This window comes from Giraffa tippelskirchi, chromosome 2 (assembly GCF_054371585.1).
Source record: "Giraffa tippelskirchi isolate mGirTip1 chromosome 2, T2T-mGirTip1v1.2.pri, whole genome shotgun sequence".
Classification (NCBI taxonomy): Eukaryota; Metazoa; Chordata; class Mammalia; order Artiodactyla; family Giraffidae; genus Giraffa; species Giraffa tippelskirchi.
In genome coordinates, this window is record NC_137276.1 from 105,530,250 (window position 1) to 105,551,573 (window position 21,324).

The 21,324-nt window shown below is 39.4% G+C and overlaps 1 long non-coding RNA gene across 1 annotated transcript; it reads left to right on the plus strand.

Annotated features, from left to right (window-relative positions):
- Positions 1-30: 30 nt before the first annotated feature.
- Positions 31-16,376, plus strand: LOC145539875 (uncharacterized). Its single transcript, XR_014078020.1, has 3 exons — positions 31-134; positions 5,590-5,671; positions 16,023-16,376. It is a non-coding gene; the product is annotated as an uncharacterized LOC145539875 (long non-coding RNA).
- Positions 16,377-21,324: the final 4,948 nt, after the last annotated feature.

A 21,324-nucleotide genomic window follows, 5' to 3' on the forward strand; every position in this document is an offset into this window, starting at 1 on the left:
GACTAGAGCCCACCAGGCTCCTCTGTCCATGGAATTCTCCAGGCTAGAACATTGGAGTCGGTTGCCATTTCCTTCTCCAGGAGATATATACAAAGAATATTAACAGAATGCTGGACAATGACACTCTGGAGAAGGTGAGTTTCCAAAATCCCCTCAGTGATGCTCCACCGTTGGAACCCCTCTCTACCCAGATCTGGGCACATTCTCCATCCACTGGGATCTGCAGGACTTCCACCCAGCACACTGAGGAGGGGATTCAATCCTCGCTGATAAATTTGAAGACTTTGTGAACACCAAGGAAGTTAACTACACTCTCAGATTTCTCATACATAAAGTGGTGGGAATAATATCCCTGTCATCACAGAATCACCAAGAAGAGTAAATGAGATGACAGATTTAAAGGCTCAGCACAATGGTGGGACAGTAATGTGCTGACAGATAGCATAGCTGGCAATACCAACAATGATATCACTTGCCATTATTCTGAATAACATGTCTCAAAGTCAAAAATATGGCAAAACTAGCAAGAGACCATACCTTGTGTCTTACCTTTTCTAAAACAAAATTTCTTATAGTTATTAACTTTTCCCTCCCCTTTTTATTGAGATATAATTGTATTAAGTTTAAGGTATACAGCATAATGATTTGACTCACATGCATCATGAATAATTAAATTTACAGACTATCCATCATTTCATATAAGTACAAAGTAAGATAAAGAGAAAAATAAATTTGTGATAAGAACTCTCATTTACTCTCTTAACAACTTTCAGATATAACATACAGCAGAGTTATTTATATTAATCATGCTGTACATTACATTCCTAGTACTTATGATTCTAGCTTAACAGGTGGCTCAGTCATAAAGATTCTACCTGCCAATGCAGGAGATGTGGGTAGGATTTCTGGGTTGGGAAGATCCCCTGGAGAAGGAAATGGCAACCCACTCCAGTATTCTTGCCTAGGAAATCCTATGGACAGAGGAGCCTGATGGGCTACAGTCCATGAGGTCTCAAAAGAGTCAGACATGACTTTAATGACTAAACAACAACAAACAGTTTATTATTCTATAATTGGAGTTTATACCTTTGACCATCTTCATCTACCTCCCCCTCCTCCCCCAACTTCTGCCTACGGTAACCACGAATCTGATCTCTTTTTCTAAGAGTTTGTTTGTTTGCTGGCTTTTAATTGAACCACAACACTATGTTAGTTTCTGACGCATAATGCATGGACAATGCTTCTCTTACATTCCAAAGAAATCAGCTTAATAAGTCTAGCTATCATACGCCACCATACAAAGATATTACATGATTGTTGATCATATTCCCATACTGTACATTTCATACCATTGTTCTACTTATTTAGTAACTGGAAGTCTGCACCTCTTAATCTCCCTCACCTATTTCTCTCATCCCCACTACTCCTCTCTTTTAAGATAACTTTTTGAACATTGTGCCACAACCAAGAGTTCTGCACAAACACTATCAGTCTCATTTCTCAGATGAGCAGGCAACTTGGAGGGTCCATTTCTTATCCAAGCCATCCAGTTACCCTGGGTGGGGGCCAGGGTCCTTCTGTTTCCTCACTTCATCCTCTGAAAGATGTATTCTACACAGCCTGTCAAGATGAGGTGGAAATGAATGTGAATCATTTCAGAAAGTTATCTTGAAAGAGAGTAGAGGGGATGAGAGAAATAGGTGAGGGAGATTAAGAGGGGCAGACTTTCAGTTCCTAAATGAGTAAATTAATGGTATCAAATGTACAGTATGGGGAATATGATCAATGAGAAGAAGTCATCATTCTTCTTATTTTATCTGAGTGCTTGCCCTATACCATCACCGTTGGGGTGCTGGGGATGCAGCAGCAGAGAGCGAAGCCAAGCAAATCTCTGTCCTCCCGGAGCTTCCCCTCCAGAGAGGATAAACACAGAGACACATCTTGCATCCCAGGTGTGATCCTGCTCAGAAAGGGAGAGAGGTGGGAGAGATGGGGCTGGGTGGGGAGCCAGGGCCCTGAGGCACTTTCAGGAGGAGACAACCAAGGGCAGAGTGAGAGTTGAGTGGAGCCCTGGATTTTCTCAGACTAGGAGAAAAGTTTGGAGCACTTCTTCCATTTTTTTCAATGCCCCCTTTCACATAAAGGATTATCTTTTAGAGGGAGATTTTCTTAAAATGTTTATTTGTTTGCATGAAGTCTTAATTGCTGCATGGCAGATCTTTTGTTCTCCACGCGGGCTTCTCTCTAGTTGTGGCTCATGGGCTTAGTTGCTCTGCTTCATGTGGGATCTTAGTTCCCTGACAAGGGATCGAACCCATGCCTCCTGCATTGTGAGGCAGATTCTTAATCACTGGACTGCCAGGGGTGTTCCACATCAAGAGTCCTCTGACTTTGTAAGGTCTTTGACACTACCCTCAATTTCACAAGTGTGATATGAATAAATTGAATTCCGGGTTTTGACAGGCAGTACAATCATTGGAAAAAAGGCATGACCATCTTCCAGTCCAGTGACACGCCTGACCTGATAAGGAGACAGTGCCCAGGGCGGTGAAGTTTCCTCACATACATCTGGGGTTAGAAGAGGCGATAGAATGCTCAGCTTTGGACTCCCACTTTCTGTCTGGTTCATTCTACACCCCGTCCATGGTGACAAAGGTTTTCCTACTGACTGAAGTCTCACATAGGTAGCAAAAGGGAAAGTCTGTGATACAAAGATTCCTCCTAACACCCCTGTTAGGGAATTAGCTGAAAGCCTGATTCCAACCAATGATGTTCACAGGGAGAAGAAACACAACTACAACATATTAAAGAAAGCAAATGTAGACAGGGTCAGGATTTCAGGAGACTAAATTCACATGCAAAAACAAAAGACAACCCTCTCGAGGTTCACCATGATTACTAACTTTAATAATCATCTAAAACCTTCCATAAGGGAGATGGGATAAAGGATGGAATAAAAGAAAACACAAACCTTCCTTCTGGCGAGGAAAGGATTTGGAAGCACAGTAAATGTGTTTCCATGACGCCAATAAATAAGCAACAGCTATAACCACCAAAATCACTGCGGGCGGTGACTGCAGCCATAAATTAGAAGACGCTTGGTCTTTGGAAGGAAAGTTATGACAAAAGTAGATAGCGTATTTAAAAGCAAAGATATCATTTTGCTGACAAAGGTCCATAGAAGTAAAAGCTATGGTTTTTCCAGTAGTCATGTACGGATGTGAGTGTCAGACCATAAAGAAGGCTGAGCACTGAAGAATTGATGCTTTTGAACTGTGGTGCTGGGGAAGACTCTTGAGAGTCCCTTGGACAACAAGGAGATCAAACCAGTCAATCCTAAAGGAAATTAGCCCTGAATATTCACTGGAAGGACTGAGGCTGAAGCTGAAGCTCTAATACTCTGGCCCCTGATATGAAGAGCCAACTCATTGGAAAAGACCCTGAAGGTGGAAATGATTGAAGGAAAAAGGAGAAGAGGGCAGCAGAGGAGGGTGATAGCATCACCAACTCAATGGACATGAATCTAAGCAAACTCTGGGAGATAGTAGAGGACAGAGGAGCCTGGCATGCTTCAGTCCACAGGGTCCAAAGAGTCGAACACAACTTAGCAACTGAACAACAATAACAACAACATAACCACCACACCAACAATGAACTAAGCAACCACATGCTACCTCAACACACAATGCTGGTTTGTTAAAAGCCTCCTTACCATGAGGGTCCACATATTCATTTGATTAAAGTTGGAAAATATCATTTAACTTGTATTTCACTGCAGTATTATAAACATTTGAAACACACAGAGGATCTGACCTGAGAGTATAAATTACACTGTGAGAAGGAAAGTGTGAGCAGGATTGAGAACTCTGGAGGAACTCTATTTCAGATGAGTTCAGAAAGAGCCCTGTGAGTCATCAACTCTGAGTCATGGACCCCCAGAGTCCTTCCAGGGATGTGTACATAGCTATGGTGGGGACATATTGAATTCAATTTAATGATTTCCATTGCAATCCCTTAATCATAGGCCAAGTATGTGTTGATAGTATGAATGGTCCAGGGAATTTGGAAAAGATGCCTTGAATTTATATGCCATTTAACAGCTTACCAATCATTTCCCTATTGGTCAGCTTGTTGAATCTTCCTAGTACATCTATGAAGCAGATATCAGCCCCATTTTACAAATGAGATAATTGCATGCCATATGAATTGCATGTTTGCCCAAGAAAAGCACAGCAAAGAAGTGGTAGGGCCTGACTCCTACCTTACTCCACCAGGATCCTTCCCCATAGCCCAGGTACCCGGTGGCATTCAGAATTGCTACATATGCTCCATTTAAGAAGAAGGTCCACACCTTGCAGGAAAGGGAAGATATCCCAACAGAGTTTTAGCACCAAATATAATTTTGTATTTTTAATCTGACCTTCATCTATGCAAATGGTATATTTTTTCAGGCAAGAAATCAGCCTTAGAATATGCTGGTTCCCCAAGATGCTCTGATACTTTTCCTAAGTCGGGGTAGAGTTATTCCAAAAAAGCTAGAAATCACCATCTTTATAGGTGATGGACAAAGAAACCCCATTAGCTAATTGTCTATCAAAGTCACATGGTTGCACAGGGTTGTGCATCTTAATGACATTTTTAGTAAGCTAAAGAGACTCAAATTGGAAAAAGAAAAAAGAGAAAACTGACTTGGTTTGGGGCAGTAGTTTCCTTCTGCAATTAAAGTAAACTGGGAATGGCTGCCTTTAGCCTGCAAGGCTCAGTTTCATTTCTCCCCACCGGTCTCTCCCACTTCACCTAAAGCCGACCTCCTCCTCACATGCTCTCTCTGAAACAACCATTCTCTGTGTCCTTCAGGTGGATCAGGCTCCTTCCTGCCTCTGTGTCTCTGCTAGCTTCAGAGGTTCCCTCTATTTCTGATAAGGGGGGGGGGGGTTCCTGATGTTGTTCCCTCTGCCTCGCTTCTGCCTTCTCATTCAGGTCTTGACTAAAGTCTCACTTGCCCGGAGAACCCTTAGAGAATTCTTGTAACCATCTCTTCTATCACGTTCAACCACAGTCCTCTGGGTCATTTCCTTCAGCACATTTGTCAGTATCCCCCTAGATTACACACTTGTTGTCTTTCTTACAGATTGTGACCCTCCCACAAAAGCACAAATCTCAGTCTGTATATTTCTATCCCAACCCTTGTGAGCCTTCATAGGAATGCCCCAGAGGCACTTGGTAAACATTTGTTGAGTCAATGAACAGTAGACAATGTATTAGTGACTGAATTGAAATAAGGTTTGGGAACATACAAAACAAAATATATCTGTCTAACTTAAATATTTGAAGAACCAAAAGAGGTCCTGAATTGTGCAAAATTAGGACAAAAAATATTTTTCTCTCAAAAATGAAGTTTGGAAATGCCTTAGAAACTTTTTGACTAATTTACGCCATACTGAATATGTATGTTAGAGTATACATATATATATATATATATATATATATATATATATATATATATATGTTGGGATTTCACAAAAAAAGCTTTTAGCTATATTACTTTAGGTCGCTGCTATTAATACTTTTAAAATCATTGGCCCAAAGGATGAAGAACAAATTCCTGGACTTATGTCATCCTGATGCGGAGCCTCACCTACCAGCCTTCCAATCCCCACCTTCATGCGAGGTACTTCAATATTATGAAACTGTGTGCAAAGACCTGAAAGCACCATTCAGTGTCATGGCTCTGGGGAGAGAAATGTAATGGGTTGTGTTTGGTCCAAGATCACTGGTTAGTGAAAGGCAGAACCAGGATCAGACACCCGTTCTAACTGTATAGACCATGTTTTTCCATCATCACGCTTTCCTTTCTGTAAACAGAGATCCGATGGAGGGTTGAGATCGTTGGATGGCATCACTGACTCAATGGACATGAGTTTGAGCAAGCTCCAGGAGATGGTGAAGGACAGGGAAGCCTGGCATGCTGCAGTCCATGGGGTCCCACAGAGTTGGACATGACTTAGTGACTGAACAACAAAAACAAAATAAAGCTGATTCACTTAGCTACAGCAGAAACTAACACAGCATTGCAAAGCAACTGAACTCCAATAAAAAATTAAATTTAAAAGATAAATAAAAATCAACAACAATAAACTTAATCTGGGACAGCATGGGGCCCATGCTGTACATCACAATAGATGAACAGAGGAATGGATAATTATGTTTGCCTTCTCTGAATCAAGAAGTTTCTGAGGAAAGGCACATATTGGGGTTTTAAAGATCCATCTCCCCTGAAAGGCATGCTGCTGGCTCAGGCTGCTGAAGGCATAGCCAGACTGCCCCTGCATGCAGGTGCTGCATGGTTAGGAATATGAATGAACTGTTGAAAAGATCAAAACTGCGCAGAAAGTCAATACGTTCTTCAGAACCACTCTCCCCTCACACATATAATTTATCTTCCTGATAACTTATTTTCACCATAAACAACTAGAGCCATACATTTCTTTTTCTCCCTTGGAATTTTACATAAACTTTCTTCTGGAGGTGGTCTGAAGACACTGTTGAACATTTGTGAAATTTCCTCCTTGCTGTTAAAAGACCCCTGACTTTGATTGAATATGATTTCAGCATAACAACATGCTGTTGTTTTGATCTATTTGTAATGAGGTTATTCAAAATAGATTGAGCCATTGAAAAGATCAAAACTACTCAGATGCACACATCCACGTATGTGTAAATATTTATACAGGGATAGTCATTAGAAAACCTTTTTGACCCAGAAGAAACGAACATTTGTTACTTTCTAGTTAGTTTACTTCCATTTAAACTAGATTTACTAGATTTACTTCCATTTAAACTTCCATACAATCTGTAAAATGATAGATACTTCTTAAGTGAAAAGGTTTCTTCCTTTGAGGGGAAAGCTTTAACATTTTGCTTATCAGAACAGCTCATGTTTAATTCATTGCTTCTCCTGTCACCTCTTTAAAGAAAGAACAATTATCAACCAAAAAGAGGATGCACAAATCAACCACATTCATTCTGGTTCATAAGGGGACCAGATGCAAATTCTGTTTAATGTTATAGTGAAAGGAAAGTTCTGACAACACATTTTTTAAAAGAAAGAAAAGGAAAAAAAAAAGAGGAAGCAAGCATGTTGCAACATCATAACAGTCCTAGGGCACAAGTGTCACTGATGATAACGTCTTTAGACAAAGTTAAACTGATGATGTGGTCAGGATGGAGTCTCCCGGTGTCTAGTGTCACCCCGATTGCTGCAGCAAATTGTGGCCTCTTTGTTCTGTGTGTGTTGTGTGTGTGGCCTTTTTCTTATTTCCCAGCTGGCCTCTGGCTTTACTTTGGACAAAGTCCAAAGAGGGACAGAACTCTGAGTAAACTGCTGCCCCTGCAGTGGTTTCCTAGCCCTATACGATGGAAAGCCTTGCAATAGTGCATGAATGTGAGCAAGAATATTGATACATCAACACACCAAACTTGCTTGGTCCATAAGAATATGTACTATCACCTAGAAAAAGTGGTGTTCTAGAGAAACAATTTTATATCCACAGGATTGGTAATACTATCAAACTTCCTGATACATAATTTTCTTGCAGTTGTTTAGTTACTAAGTCATGTCCAACTGTTTTGCAATCCCATGGAAGGTAACCCATCAGGCTCCTTTGTCCGTAGGATTTCCCAGGCAAGAATAATGGAATGGGTTGCCATTTCCTTCTCCAGGGGATCTTTCTGACCCAGGGATTGAACCCATGTCTCCAGCATTGGCAAGCAGATTCTTTACCACTGAGTCACCCAGGAAACCCTGATACATACTTGCAAATACAAAATTTCTTCCCCTAAATGACAACCTTTTAGAAAGTACTGATTTTAAAGCATCTTATTACCAATATTCTGATTTCATTGTTGGGTGCTGCTAAGTCGCTTCAGTCGTGTCCGACTCTGTGCGACCCCATAGATGGCAGCCCATCAGGCTCCGCTCTCCCTGGGATTCTCCAGGCAAGAACACTGGAGTGGGTTGCCATTTCCTTCTCCAATGCGTGAAAGTGAAAATGAAGTCATTCAGTCGTGTCCGACTCTTCGCGACCCCATCGACTGCAGCCTACCAGGGTCCTCCGTCCATGGGATTTTCCAGGCAAGAGTACTGGAGTGGGTTGCCATTTGGGTGGAAGTTGATAAATCTGGGGCCACTTATAGGCCTCTGATGCTCAATCTTGGTCAAAGAGTTTATTGTGTTTATCTGCTATTCATTTATTCTGTTCAGATAAAAAGAAGAAAACTTTTGTCTATTCAGAGTTCTATGGCATGAGGAACCAAATGTCTTTCCTTGAAAGGCTGGAAAAAGTAAATATGCTGTATGTTTTACAGGTAAATATCTTAGAAAAACAACAACAACAATGGAAGAAAATAGAATACAGAATTGTGGCAATTCCTTGCAGCAAGAAAGCATTCTTAAACATTAATACTCCAAAACAATCCAGATGATAGTAAATTTATACATGAAGAAAAACTACTGAACTCTATTCAGACATATTTTAAGGGAAATAGAATGCTTTTTCTGTGATTCAAGGCCCAGCTCGTATTACAGTTTCATAGCTAAAGATCACTCTACAGGAAAAAATAAAATAGCTCAAAAAATAAAAAAATAAAATGCACGCCTCATTTCTTGAATTTTTCATACAAATATATACATAGTGGCTCAGGTCCCTTAGTGTTCCAGAATCCATCTCTAGAGTGTAGGTGAGTCCATGTGAGGCTCTAGTAAAAATAAATAACGTTGCCTTCTGTATTCATCTTGCCCTTAAAACAAAACACCTTATCATTCTCTTTGTAATGAAAGCTCTTCCAGATTTTATATATATATATATCTATTAGTTTTCTTTTTTTTTTTTTTTTTTACCAATACCAATAATCTGACATATTTGAAGAATCCTCCACCATGTCATGCAATGCTCCTTTGATAAATAGTAAGCACTGACAGGTCTCTCAAGAGACAGGTCAGATGGTCTGGCATCCCCATCTCTTTCAGAATTTTCCACAGTTTATTGTTATCCACACAGTCAAAGGCTTTGGCATAGTCAATAAAGCAGAAATAGATGTTTTTCTGGAACTCTCTTGCTTTCTCGATGATGGAGGGGATGTTGGCAGTTTGATCTCTGGTCCCTCTGCCTTTTCTAAAACCAGCTTGAACATCTGGAAGTTCACAGTTCACGTATTGCTGAAGCCTGGCTTGGAGAATTTTGAGCATTACTTTACTAGCGTGTGAGATGAGTGCAATTGTGCGGTAGTTTGAGCATTCTTTGGCATTGCCTTTCTTTGGGATTGGAATGAAAACTGACCTTTTCCAGTCCTGTGGCCACTGCTGAGTTTTCCAATTTTGCTGGCATATTGAGTACAGCACTTTCATAGCATCATCTTTCAGGATTTGAAATAGCTCAACTGGGATTCCATCACCTCCACTGGCTTTGTTCGTAGTGATGCTTTCTAAGGCCCACTTGACTTCACATTCCAGGATGTCTGGCTCTAGGTGAGTGATCACACCATTGTGATTATCTGGGTCATGAAGATCTTTCTTGTACAGTTCTTCTGTGTATTCTTGCCACCTCTTCTTAATATCTTCTGCTTCTGTTAGGTCCATACCATTTCTGTCCTTTATCGAGCCCATCTTTGCATGAAATGTTCCCTTGGTATCTTTAATTTTCCTGAAGAGATCTCTAGTCTTTCTCATTCTATTGTTTTCCTCTATTTCTTTGTACAGATGGCTGAAGAAGGCTTTCTTATCTCTCCTTGCTGTTCTTTAGAACTCTGCATTCAAATGGGGATATCTTTCCTTTTCTCCTTTGCCTTTCACTTCTCTCCTTTTCACAGCTATTTGTAAGGCCTCCTCAGACAGTCATTTTGCTTTTTTGCATTTCTTTTTCTTGGGGATGGTCTTGATCCCTGTCTCCTGTAAAATGTCACGAACCTCTGTCCATAGTTCATCAGGCACTCTGTCTATCAGATCTGATACCTTAAACCTATTTCTCACTTCCACTGTATAATCATAAGGGATTTCATTTAGGTCATACCAGAATGGTCTAATGGTTCTCCCTACCTTCTTCAATTTAAGTCTGAATTTGGCAATAAGGAATTCATGATGTGAACCACAGCCAGCTTCTGGTCTTGTTTTTGCTGACTGTGTAGAGCTTCTCCATCTTTGGCTGTAAAGAATATAATCAATCTGATTTCAGTGTTGACGATCTGGTGGTGTCCATGTGTAGAGTCTTCTCTTGTGTTTTTGGAAGAGGATGTTTTCTATGACCAGTGCATTCTCTTGGCAAAACTCTATTAGCCTTTGCCGTGCTTCATTTTGTACTCCAAGGCCAAATTTGCCTGTTACTCCAGGTGTTTCTTGACTTCCTACTTTTGCATTCCAGTCCCCTATAATGAAAAGGACATTTTTGGGGGGTGTTAGTTCTAAAAGGTCTTGTAGGTCTTCATAGAACCATTCAACTTCAGCTTCTTCAGCATTACTGGTTGGGACATAGACTTGGATTACCGTGATATTGAATGGTTTGCCTTGGAAACGAACAGCGTTCATTCTGTCATTTCTGAGATTGCATCCAAGTACTGCATTTCGGACTCTTTTGTTGACTATGATGGCTACTCCATTTCTTTTAAGGGATTCCTGCCCACAGTAGTAGATATAATGGTCATCTGAGTTAAATTCACCCACTCCAGTCCATTTTAGTTCGCTGATTCCTAGAATGTTAACATTCACTCTTGCCATCTCCTGTTTGACCACTTCCAATTTGCCTTGATTCATGGACTTAACATTCCAGGTTCCTATGCAATATTGCTCCTTACAGTATTGGACCTTGCTTCTATCACCAGTCACATCCACAACTGGGTATTGTTTTTGCTTTGGCTCCATCCCTTCATTCTTTCTGGAGTTATTTCTCCACTGATCTCCAGTAGCATATTGGGCAACTACTGACCTGGGGAGTTCCTTTTTCAGTATCCTATCATTTTGCCTTTTCCTATGGTTCATGGGGTTCTCAAGGCAAGAATACTGAAGTGGTTTGCCATTCCCTTCTCCAGTGGACCACATTCTGTCAGACCTCTGCACCATAACCCGTCAGTCTTTGGTGGCCCCACATGGCATGGCTTAGTTTCATTGAGTTAAACAAGGCTGTGGTTCGTGTTATCAGATTGGAAGAGCCACCCTTTCAATTCCAGTTTGCTGCATACTTCTTGTGCTAAGAATAATTTCCAGTGTTTGAAATAAGGCTCCTATTTGCTGAATATCAATATAGATAATAGATAGGTAGATGGATGGATGGATAGATAGATAGATATAAAGATACTTCTCTTACAGTTTCCATTTGGCCCTATAAAATTACTTTTAATGAGTGTTAAAGAAACAATGGAAATAGTGTCAGACTTTATTTTGGGGGGCTCCAAAATCACTGCTGATGGTGATTGCAGCCATGAAATTAAAAGACGCTTACTCCTTGGAAGGAAAGTTATGACCAACCTAGATAGCATATTAAAAAGCAGAGACATTACTTTGCCAACAAAGGTCCGTCTAGTCAAGGCTATGGTTTTTCCAGTAGTCATGTATGAATGTGAGAGTTGGACTGTGAAGAAAGCTGAGCACCGAAGAATTGATGCTTTTGAACTGTGGTGCTGGAGAAGACTCTTGAGAGTCCCTTGGACTGCAAGGAGATTCAACCAGTCCCTCCTAAAGGAGATCAGTCCTGGGTGTTCATTGGAAGGACTGATGTTGACGCTGAAACTCCAATACTTTGGCCACCTCATGTGAAGAGTTGACTCATTGGAAAAGACCCTGATTCTGGGAAGGATTTGTGGCAGGAGGAGAAGGGGACAACAGAGGATGAGATGGCTGGATGGCATCACTGACTCGATGGACTTGAGTTTGGGTAAACTCCAGGAATTGGTGATGGACAGGAAGGCCTGGTGTGCTGCAATAACATGCTGTCGCAAAGAGTCAGACGCGACTGAGCAAGTGAGTCGGACACGACTGAGCAACTGAACTGACTGAACTGAAGCACTGACAACATACAGAAGGTATACATGCAGTCATTTCTAAACTAGCTTGTCTCTTGCTGGCTTAAACTACCTTCTGCCTGATCAGATGTCACTGGCACGTCTCAAGTGTAAATGCTATACAAGGCAAATCAAAATAATCTACTTTCCAATGTCAAGGTCCAATATACAATGGCCTTGTGTTTTTTACATGGAAGCTTGATTTCTTGGAAAAACATCCTCTACAAGCAAATGAAAATTAACCTCATTGAGGCAAGATGTTAATAGGGAAATTGTAGGAAGAAGTATTGAGCAGTGCATGGGGAATCTGTGTTATTGACTCCCCTTTACTGTAAATCTACAACTGTTGTAGAAATAAATTATACTAATTTTTAAAAGGTATGTTTTAAAAAAAGATTTGCCAATCTTGGTTGGCAGCCATGAACCTTTCTCCATTAAGTCCCCTTGGCCACTGTGTACATTGTTTGATTAGATCTACTAGTATTTCACTGGGAAGCTTTGCATCTATGTTCACGAGAGTGGTTCTATATTTTTCTTGTAATGTCTTTATCTGGTATTGGTATTAGGGTAATACTGCTTTCATAGGAGGGAAGGAAAAAAAAAACATATCTTCTATTTCTATTTATAGGAAGAAACTGTAGAGAATTGGTAAATTTCACAAGAGAAACCATCTGGATCTCGTGTCATTTTTTTGGAAGGCTATTAATTATTTACTCAGTTTCTTTAATAGATACAGCCCTATTCAGATTAGCAATTTTTGCTTGCAGAATTTTGGCAGTTTTTCTCCAAGAATTAATTCATTTCATCCAAGTTAACAAATTTGTGGGCATATGTCTTTTCATAATATTCCTTTATCATCTATCATCATTTTAATGATCATAGGATCATCAGTGATAGCCCTCTTTTATTTCTATTATTAGTAATTTGTGTTTTCTCTCTTTTTTCTTGTTAATCTAGATAGATGTATACTTTTATTGTTAAATATATTTTTATTGTTAAATGTATACTTTTATTATTATTATACATCTAATTAATACTTTATTAATTAGATGTATAATTTTATTGATCTCTTCAAATAACTAGGTTTTAGCTTGGTTGATCTTATTTCTTTTGGCTTCTTGCTCTCTATTTATATATTCCTTGCTTGTCTTAAGCTTATATTTCACTTCTTTATCTATTTTCCTAAGGTGGAAGCTTATATGACTGATTCTAAATTTTTTTCTCCTCTAATACATGCATTTGATACTATGAGTTTATGTTAAAGCAATGCTTTCATTGCATCCCACAACTTCTTATGTTTTAGCTTCATTCTAATTTAGTTTAAAATATTTTAAAAATTCTCTTAATACTTTTTCTGTGATACGTGTGCTATGTAGAAGAAAATTCTCTTAATACTTTTTCTGTGATACATGTGCTATGTAGAAGTATATCTTTATTCTATACTGCTTCTCCTTTCTTAAAGTGGATCCAAGTTTCTGATATATGTCATTTTCCCTCCTGCTAAATAACTTATTTTAGTATTTTCTATAAGGCAGGATTACTGGGGATAAAGTCACTCAGTTTTTGTTTATCTAAGAACATATTTCTGCTCCATGTTTGAAACATCATTACAATAGATGTAGAATTCTATATTGGTATTTTTTGTTTGTTTGTTTGTTTCAATACACTTTATATTTCACTGCATGTTTTTGCTCATACGATTTGTGGTAGAAAGTCCACTGTAATTCTTATCCTAGTTCTTTTACAGGTAAGATTTTCTTCCCCTATGTCTTCTTGGCATGTTTTCTCATTTTCTTTCATTTTCTGAAGTTTTAATATGACATGCTTAGGTGTAGAATTTTGGAGTATCTTGCATGGTTTTCTCTGAGATGTTTGGATCTGTGACTTAGTGTCTGCCATTAATTTTGGAAAATTCTCAGCTATCATTTCTTTAAATATATCTTCTGCTTTTATTTCTTTTTGCTCTCTTTCTGGTATTCACATTATACCTATGTTATACCTTCTGCAAATTTCCCACATTTCATAGATATTCTTGCTTTTTCACTTTGCCTTTAAGTTTGTGAATTGCCTTTAAGTTTGTGAAGTTTCTATTGACATAACCTTAAGCTCACTGATTCTTTCTTGGTTGTACCCAGTCTACTAATGAGCTCACCAAAAGCATTCTTTAATTTTGTTTCATTGGTTTTATTTCTAATATTCCCTTTTAATTGTTCCTTAGAATATCCTTCACTCTGCTTACATTTCCCATCTGTTTTTAAATGTCATCTACCTTTTCCATTATCACCATACTAGTCATAGTTATCGGAGAAGGCAGTGGCACCCCACTCTAGTACTCTTGCCTGGAAAATCCCATAGATGGAGGAGCCTGGTAGGCTGCAGTCCATGGGGTCGCTATAAGTCGGACATGACTGAGCAACTTCACTTTCACTTTTCACTTTCATGCATTGGAGAAGGAAATGGCAACCCACTCCAGTGTTCTTGCCTGGAGAATCCCAGGGACGGGGGAGCCTCGTGGGCTGCAGTCTATGGGGTCGCACAGAGTCAGACAGGACTGAAGCGACTTAGCAGCAGCAGCAGCAGCAGTCATAGTTATTTTAAATTCCATTCTGTTATTTTTAATCTCTATGTCATACCTGAGTCTAGTGTTGACTCTTGTCTTCTCTCTTCATATGTATTTTTACTTGTCTTTTACTTGGTACATTTTTCTTGACAGATAGCCATGTTACATAGAGTGATAGGAGCTGGGATAATTAGGCTTTTAGTGTTATGAGTCTGGGGAGTATCTGGGCTGTATTCAATGTTTGGTATAGCTGTAGATGCCAGACGTGTCAGTCTCCTCTAATATCTTTGTTCTATTTTTTTGTATTTCCCTAGAAATTCCTTCTTGGACCCAGACTGTGTCCCACTGCTCTCTCAGTTATACTGATACTATTTTGGAGTTCTGTGGATGTGATGTGAAGCTGTTAAGAAGGGGAAGATTTCTATAATCTTATGATTAAATCACATATGGGCTTCCCTGGTGGCTCAGACAGTAAAGAATCCACCTGCAATGCAGGAGACCTGGGTTCGGCCCCTGGGTTGGGAAGATCCCCTGGAGGAGGGCATGTATTATTGCCTGGACAGAGGAGCCTGGTGGACCACCGTCGATAGGGTTGCAAAGAGTCAGACATGACTGAGCGACTAAGCACAGCACACAGGATTAAATCTCATAATTTTAGTGTCCCTGAGTCCTCAGATTATGACCTTCAGAAGCTTTTTTTTTTCTTTTTAAAAACATTTTACCTCCTTTTATGTGAATTAAGAGGAAAGTTAGGGCTTCCCTCATGACTCAATGGTAAAGAATCCACCTGCCAATGCAGGAGACACAGGTTCAATCCCTCATCTGGGAAGATCCCACATGCCACAGAGCAACTCAGCTTGTGGGCCACAGCTGTTGATCCTGTGCTCTAGAGCCTAGGAACTGCAACTATTGATGTCTGCATGCCCTAGAGCCAGTGGTCCACAACAGGTGAAGCCACCACAGTGAGAGGCCCGTATATGACAACTAGAGAGTAGCCCCCGGTCACCACAACTAGAGAAAAACCCAAGCAGCAATGAAGCACAGCCAAAAATAAATGAATAAATGCAATTAAAAAAAAAAAAAAAACAACAGAGGAAAGCTAGAAGGAACTGCAGTGTCTAACTGCTCTTTCCTAGGTTAGAAAAGCCTCTGGTGAAGTAATTCCCCTTGGAAGGTAGAGTTTGATGATGGAGAATGCACTGTACTTATTTCAGATGGTTACTCTCTATTTGCTCAAAATAGAAGGGGATTTTCTTTGGTCTTCATTTGTGAACATGACAAAGTTGCAAAAGGTAAAGCCCATGAAAGTCTGGGGGCAGCTCCCAGGAAATTTTAACTCTCAAGTCATCCACCCTTAGTCCCCAGCAATTTGTCAAACTTACCATGTTAATATTCCTGCCTGTTCTGTTTTCAGGAAGCTGGACTTGGCTGTCATTCCCTGTTTGGGCCACCCCTCCAGATTTCAGAGTGGTGGTTTGCCCTGTGACCTCAATTCTCTGAAGGATCTAAGAAAAATCATTGACTTTCAGTTTGTTTAGCTTTTTTCTTGTTGTGAGGGCATAAATAGTAACTTCCAAGCTTGATACATGTCAGGGGTGAAAATAAAAGTCAGCCCACTTTTTCTGTAAAGGGTCCGGTAACAAAGATTTGGCTTTGCAAGATATGGCATTGCTGCTACTCAAGTCGGAAGTTGGAATGTGAAAGCATCTATAGACAACATGCAAATAAATGAGCACGACTGCACCCAATAAACATTTATTTACAACAATTGGTGGTCAGCTGAATTTTGGCCTCTGGGCCATGGTTTGTAGCTTCTGCTCTAGATTAAAGAAAACAAATACAAATGCCACCAAGGGACAAGATGATGCAAACATGAGCAAAACTGGAAAGATTTTAAGTAAATAATAAAGACTCTTGAGTTATATATTAAACACTTATTCTTTATGTCCAAAAAAATATGCTGTATACCCAGTATTATTACTAAAGTACAGATTTTATTCAAATTTCACAAAATTTTATGCTAGTGTCCATTATTTGTTTTCATATCCTATTCAGAATTCCACATTGTATTTACTTGCATTGAGCAGCTTCAGTTGCATGCAACAAATCCTGGTAAATTCTCTGAAAATCTCTCTTTTCATTTTTATTCTGGTACAATATTTTCTAATTTTCCTTGTTATGGCTCCTGAGATACTCCCATCATTTAAAAGTGGATGTTTAATTTCCAAATACATGGAGTTTTTAAAGTATCTTTGATATTATTTTCTAATTTTGATATTAATTTCTCGTTTAAATTCTTTCTTCTCTATAATCACTCTCTGTGTTTTTTCCGCCTTCTAACTTTATTGAGGCTTTCAGTGGCTAAGTCTGTCTTGGTAAATGTCACATTGCACTTGAAAATATGTGAGTTTATTTTCAAATATCTTTGGATACTGATTTCTAACATAAATATACAGTGCCAAGAGAACAAACTCTGTATGATTTCAGTACCTTTAGACCATGAAATTTTTACACCTTGCTTTGTGTCCCTGGATGTTCCAGTGCCTTCTAGTTTACAGTCTATGGGCCCTTGAATAGAATTTGTATCCTACTGTTGTGTGAAAATTTTATAAATCTTAATCATGTTGAAAAAATATGCTGTATCTCATTTCCTTGAAACAAATATTTAACTTTGCATAGAAATGTGCATAGAAATGTGGGTGCTACACATCACTTAATCCTCCCGATTACTATAGGGAATCAGCAGCACATCATAAATATAAATGGTGACTGACTGCTTCTTTGTCTGAGTATGAGGTTCGCCCAGGGATGGTGAGGACATTGATGAACTCCAGGGGAGAGCACCAGAGCCTGGCCAGCTGGGAGTTAGAGCCTGCATCTCCAGAACCATAGTTTCTCAAGAGGAACTGAAAGTCTAGATTGTACACTGGTACCCTTATGATCACACAAGGCAATGCTGTGTAGATCAAGCACAAGTATTCTAGCTTCTGAACCTAGATCTTGGCTGAACTTGTCCTCCATTCTAGGCCTACACACGGTTTTACTGAAAGAATGCCTGAGAATTAAAGAACTTGGCAAAGATCACTTAGCCAGGGATGGCCGAGTGTGATGTGAGTTAGAGCTGCCAAGTAGGCCACTTCTCTGTGTCAGTTCACAGCTTCCATCAGATGTACCCTTAAGCCTCCATGGAATTAAAATCTCCCTGCTCTGAATTTAGTCCTGGGCACTGTGTCATTTTCTTCCACTGATATCAATAATCCCCAGGCTTACATTCCTAGGTAGCTTTTTAAAATCAACAAATTCCATAATTAAAAAAAAAAATTCCCTAAAAGCACAATTCTATTTCACTTAATCAGTGAAGAAATAATAAAACAACCGCAGTTATGTTTGTGCTGCAAAATCACAGAAAGATAGATGGTCCCAATCAGTTACAGGAATTCTGCAAAGAACATCTTCAAAAAAAAAATATGATTCAAGTTATTTGACTCTGACTTCCCTGTGCAACTTAATTGTGCTTAATTCTGAATTGGTCTAGAAAATGTTTCATCTTTCCAGGGATTTCAGCTTACCAGAAAGCAATGTGAAGTTGTTTAGGGGCAAAATGAAAACAAGTGAAGGGTTAGAATAGTATGACTCTGGCAGGTCTGTGGGTCTGCTCATTGTCCCAGAGGGAGCAGGAAGCTGTGCAAAGGGATGGGGGGACCTGATGGAGCTGACAGTGAAGAGGCAGGGAGAAACATGGGGCTTTCAACGTGGGGGTGGTGGAGGGTGCAAGGAGATGGATGGATTCTTTGATTCTTCAAAAGAGAGAGGTGACAACTCTAAGAGTCAGAAAAGACTGAATAAAAACTACATATCATCAGTAACGAACTCAACTGAAATATGTTCATACTGACAGCAAAACATGAATGGTCCTAAAAACCCGGTGAAGCCACATTATATATCTCTGCTATAATTTGGGAATTTCACAGAAATATTTTTTAATGGACTTACATATGAAGACTAGTATTTCAAAAATATCTTCGAAGCTGGAATGGACAATAAAATATACTGTGATTAAATGCATTCGATAAAATTAAGGAGAAATGGTGGGGTCTGCTGAGCGAAGTAACAAAAAAGAACCACGCTATTTCAAATCAGGTATCAGTATATAAATTAGCCTTTCCTAAACTGGTATTCTGAGGAGAAGTAAGAGATGTAGCTCAAAATAAATTGTTTTAGAAAAGCAGGTTAGATAAAATATAACAGGTACTTTAACTACAAAAACTCTCAGCACTTTTACTGAGAGATTTAAGCCTGGCCCTCTTTTTCAATGAGACGTCTCTCCTTTGAAGAATTTTTAAGTCCGCTGACCATCAAAGTCCATATTCAAATGTACAAATTCCAAATTCTCCCAGAGAAATGTTTAGTGGAACGTAATCTTGGAAATACTGATTTACTTTATTTGTTGACAAACTTAAACAATAAATTCATATATTAAGAAGTTAAATTTGTTAAACAACAAGATCCTACTATATGACATAAGGAACTATATCCAATACCTTGTAATAACCTAAAATGGAAAAGGATCTGAAAAGGTAATGTTTATATTTATATAATATATATATATCTGAATCATTTTGCTGTACACCTGAAAATAATACAACATTATAAATCAACTATACGTTGACTTAATTAAAAAAAAAAGTTAAGTTTGGAGTTTTCTTGAATAATACAGCATTTTTGGGCTATAAGGGCACCAGGCCACCTTTTCTCCCCACCTCTTTTCCCCCATTGTTTTTATGCACCCACTGTAATTATCATATTCTTTTTGTGTAAAATATTTTGAATATAATGAACTGCTTCAGATTTCTATATCAGAATTTTCTTTCCAATTGGGTCTAGAAAGAGTTAAAATGTGCACATCAGATGGAATTTTCAATGCCAGAAGAAGCAAAACTGTTGTCATAAAATTTATACTGAAGTAAGATAAAACAGGCTTCCCCAATGGCTCAGTGGTAAAGAATCCACCTGCCAATGCAGGAGACACAGGAAATGTGGGTTTGATCCCTTGGTTGGGAAGATCCCCTGGAGGAGGAAATGGCAACCCACTCCAGTCTTCTTGCCTGAAAAATCCCATGGACAGAGGAGCCTTGCAGGCTACAATTCAAAAGATTGCAAAGAATCAGGCATGACTGAATGACTAAGCACGCAGAAGATAAAATACATGGCTAGTTTTATCAATTAATACCTTTTTGTTGTATTCTGCCTAGCTTTCTTCCTTCTTATATGTGATGACACTTGGCCTAGGGTTATCTATGATTTGTAGTAAGGATGACAAATAAGATTTATGCTCAAAGAAAATGGTTTGCATCTCTGCTCTTTGTAGAATAACACAGTGCAATATTATTTCTAATCACCCGGTGGGGAGGAGAGCCTGACCTCAGAGAAAAGGAAGATGATTTGGAAAGTAGAGAGCTTTGTTGAAGAAGGTGGCACAAAATGACATTGGAAGTGTTGAATGGAGGGACAGAGAGCTCTAAAATGGAAAGATTTTATTGGAATTACGAGCTAATTGCAGAACCTCACACTCTTTGACAATGAAGATGGGCAGAACTTACCTGGGAAAGGTTAGTCCCAGGATGTGCAGAAGGCGGTGAGAATGCCAAGATGACCTCAAGCTCTGATTAGAATTCTTAGCTCTCAGCGCTCCTATATCAAGGTGATTCTGGTAATGGTATATCAAAGAGGGTCATGGTGTTTATGGAATTAATTTATAAGAAGCTACACTCCTTCCTTATGGTGAGATGGACCATTTCCCAGGATCAAAAGGCACCAGAAATCTTTCACGAGGACTAATCACCTTTAAAACAAAAACAGGGCTCAGGACCCAGTCCAAAGGGCAATCCTGAGGATTCTGTGTTGAGAAATGGCACATTTATATCTCTTGTCTTTCAATCAAGAGCAAAATCTGGAATGCCTGATGAGGAAAGACCCACCATTTATGGTAGAAAGAATAAAATATTCACATTTTGGCAGTCAGTTCAAGGGACCTACAGGACCACATGGTGCTTTGACTGTGACACAGTCTACATTCTCCCCTCCTCACCCCACCTCTTGGACACACATCTCTCCACACACAATGTACACCTGAAGTTGCATCCTACCTTGATGTGCCTCTTCAGCAAACTAGAGAAATGAAGCAAAGTAAGAAAGACTCCAGGCTCCTGTAAAGAGCCCAATGTCGGCAGTCCAAAGCCCTGGCAAGGCTCTGACCATCTCAGACAGATGTGACTTCTAGCACCCAGGGAAGCACATGTGTTTATCTTATGGAAGGGACTGTGCAATTCTGGGAGAGTCCTCGAATCTCTCCTATATGTTTCTCCCTCACCCTATTTGTTTAATCTATATGTTGATAACATCATTAGAAATGCCGGGCTGAACGAGTTACAAGTCAGAATCAAGATAGATGGGAGAAACATCAACAATCTCACATAAGTGGGCGATACCATTCTAATGGCAGAAAGTGAAGAGTAACTAAAGGGCCTCTTGATGAGGGTGAAGGAAGAGAGTGAAAGAGCCATCTTAAGACTAAATATTAAAAAAACTTAAGATTATGGCATCAGGCCCATTACTGCATGGCAAATAGAAGGGGGAAAGGTGGAAGTAGTGACAGATTTCCTCTTCTTGGGCTCCAAAATCACTGCAGATGGTGACTGCAGCCATGAAATCAGAAG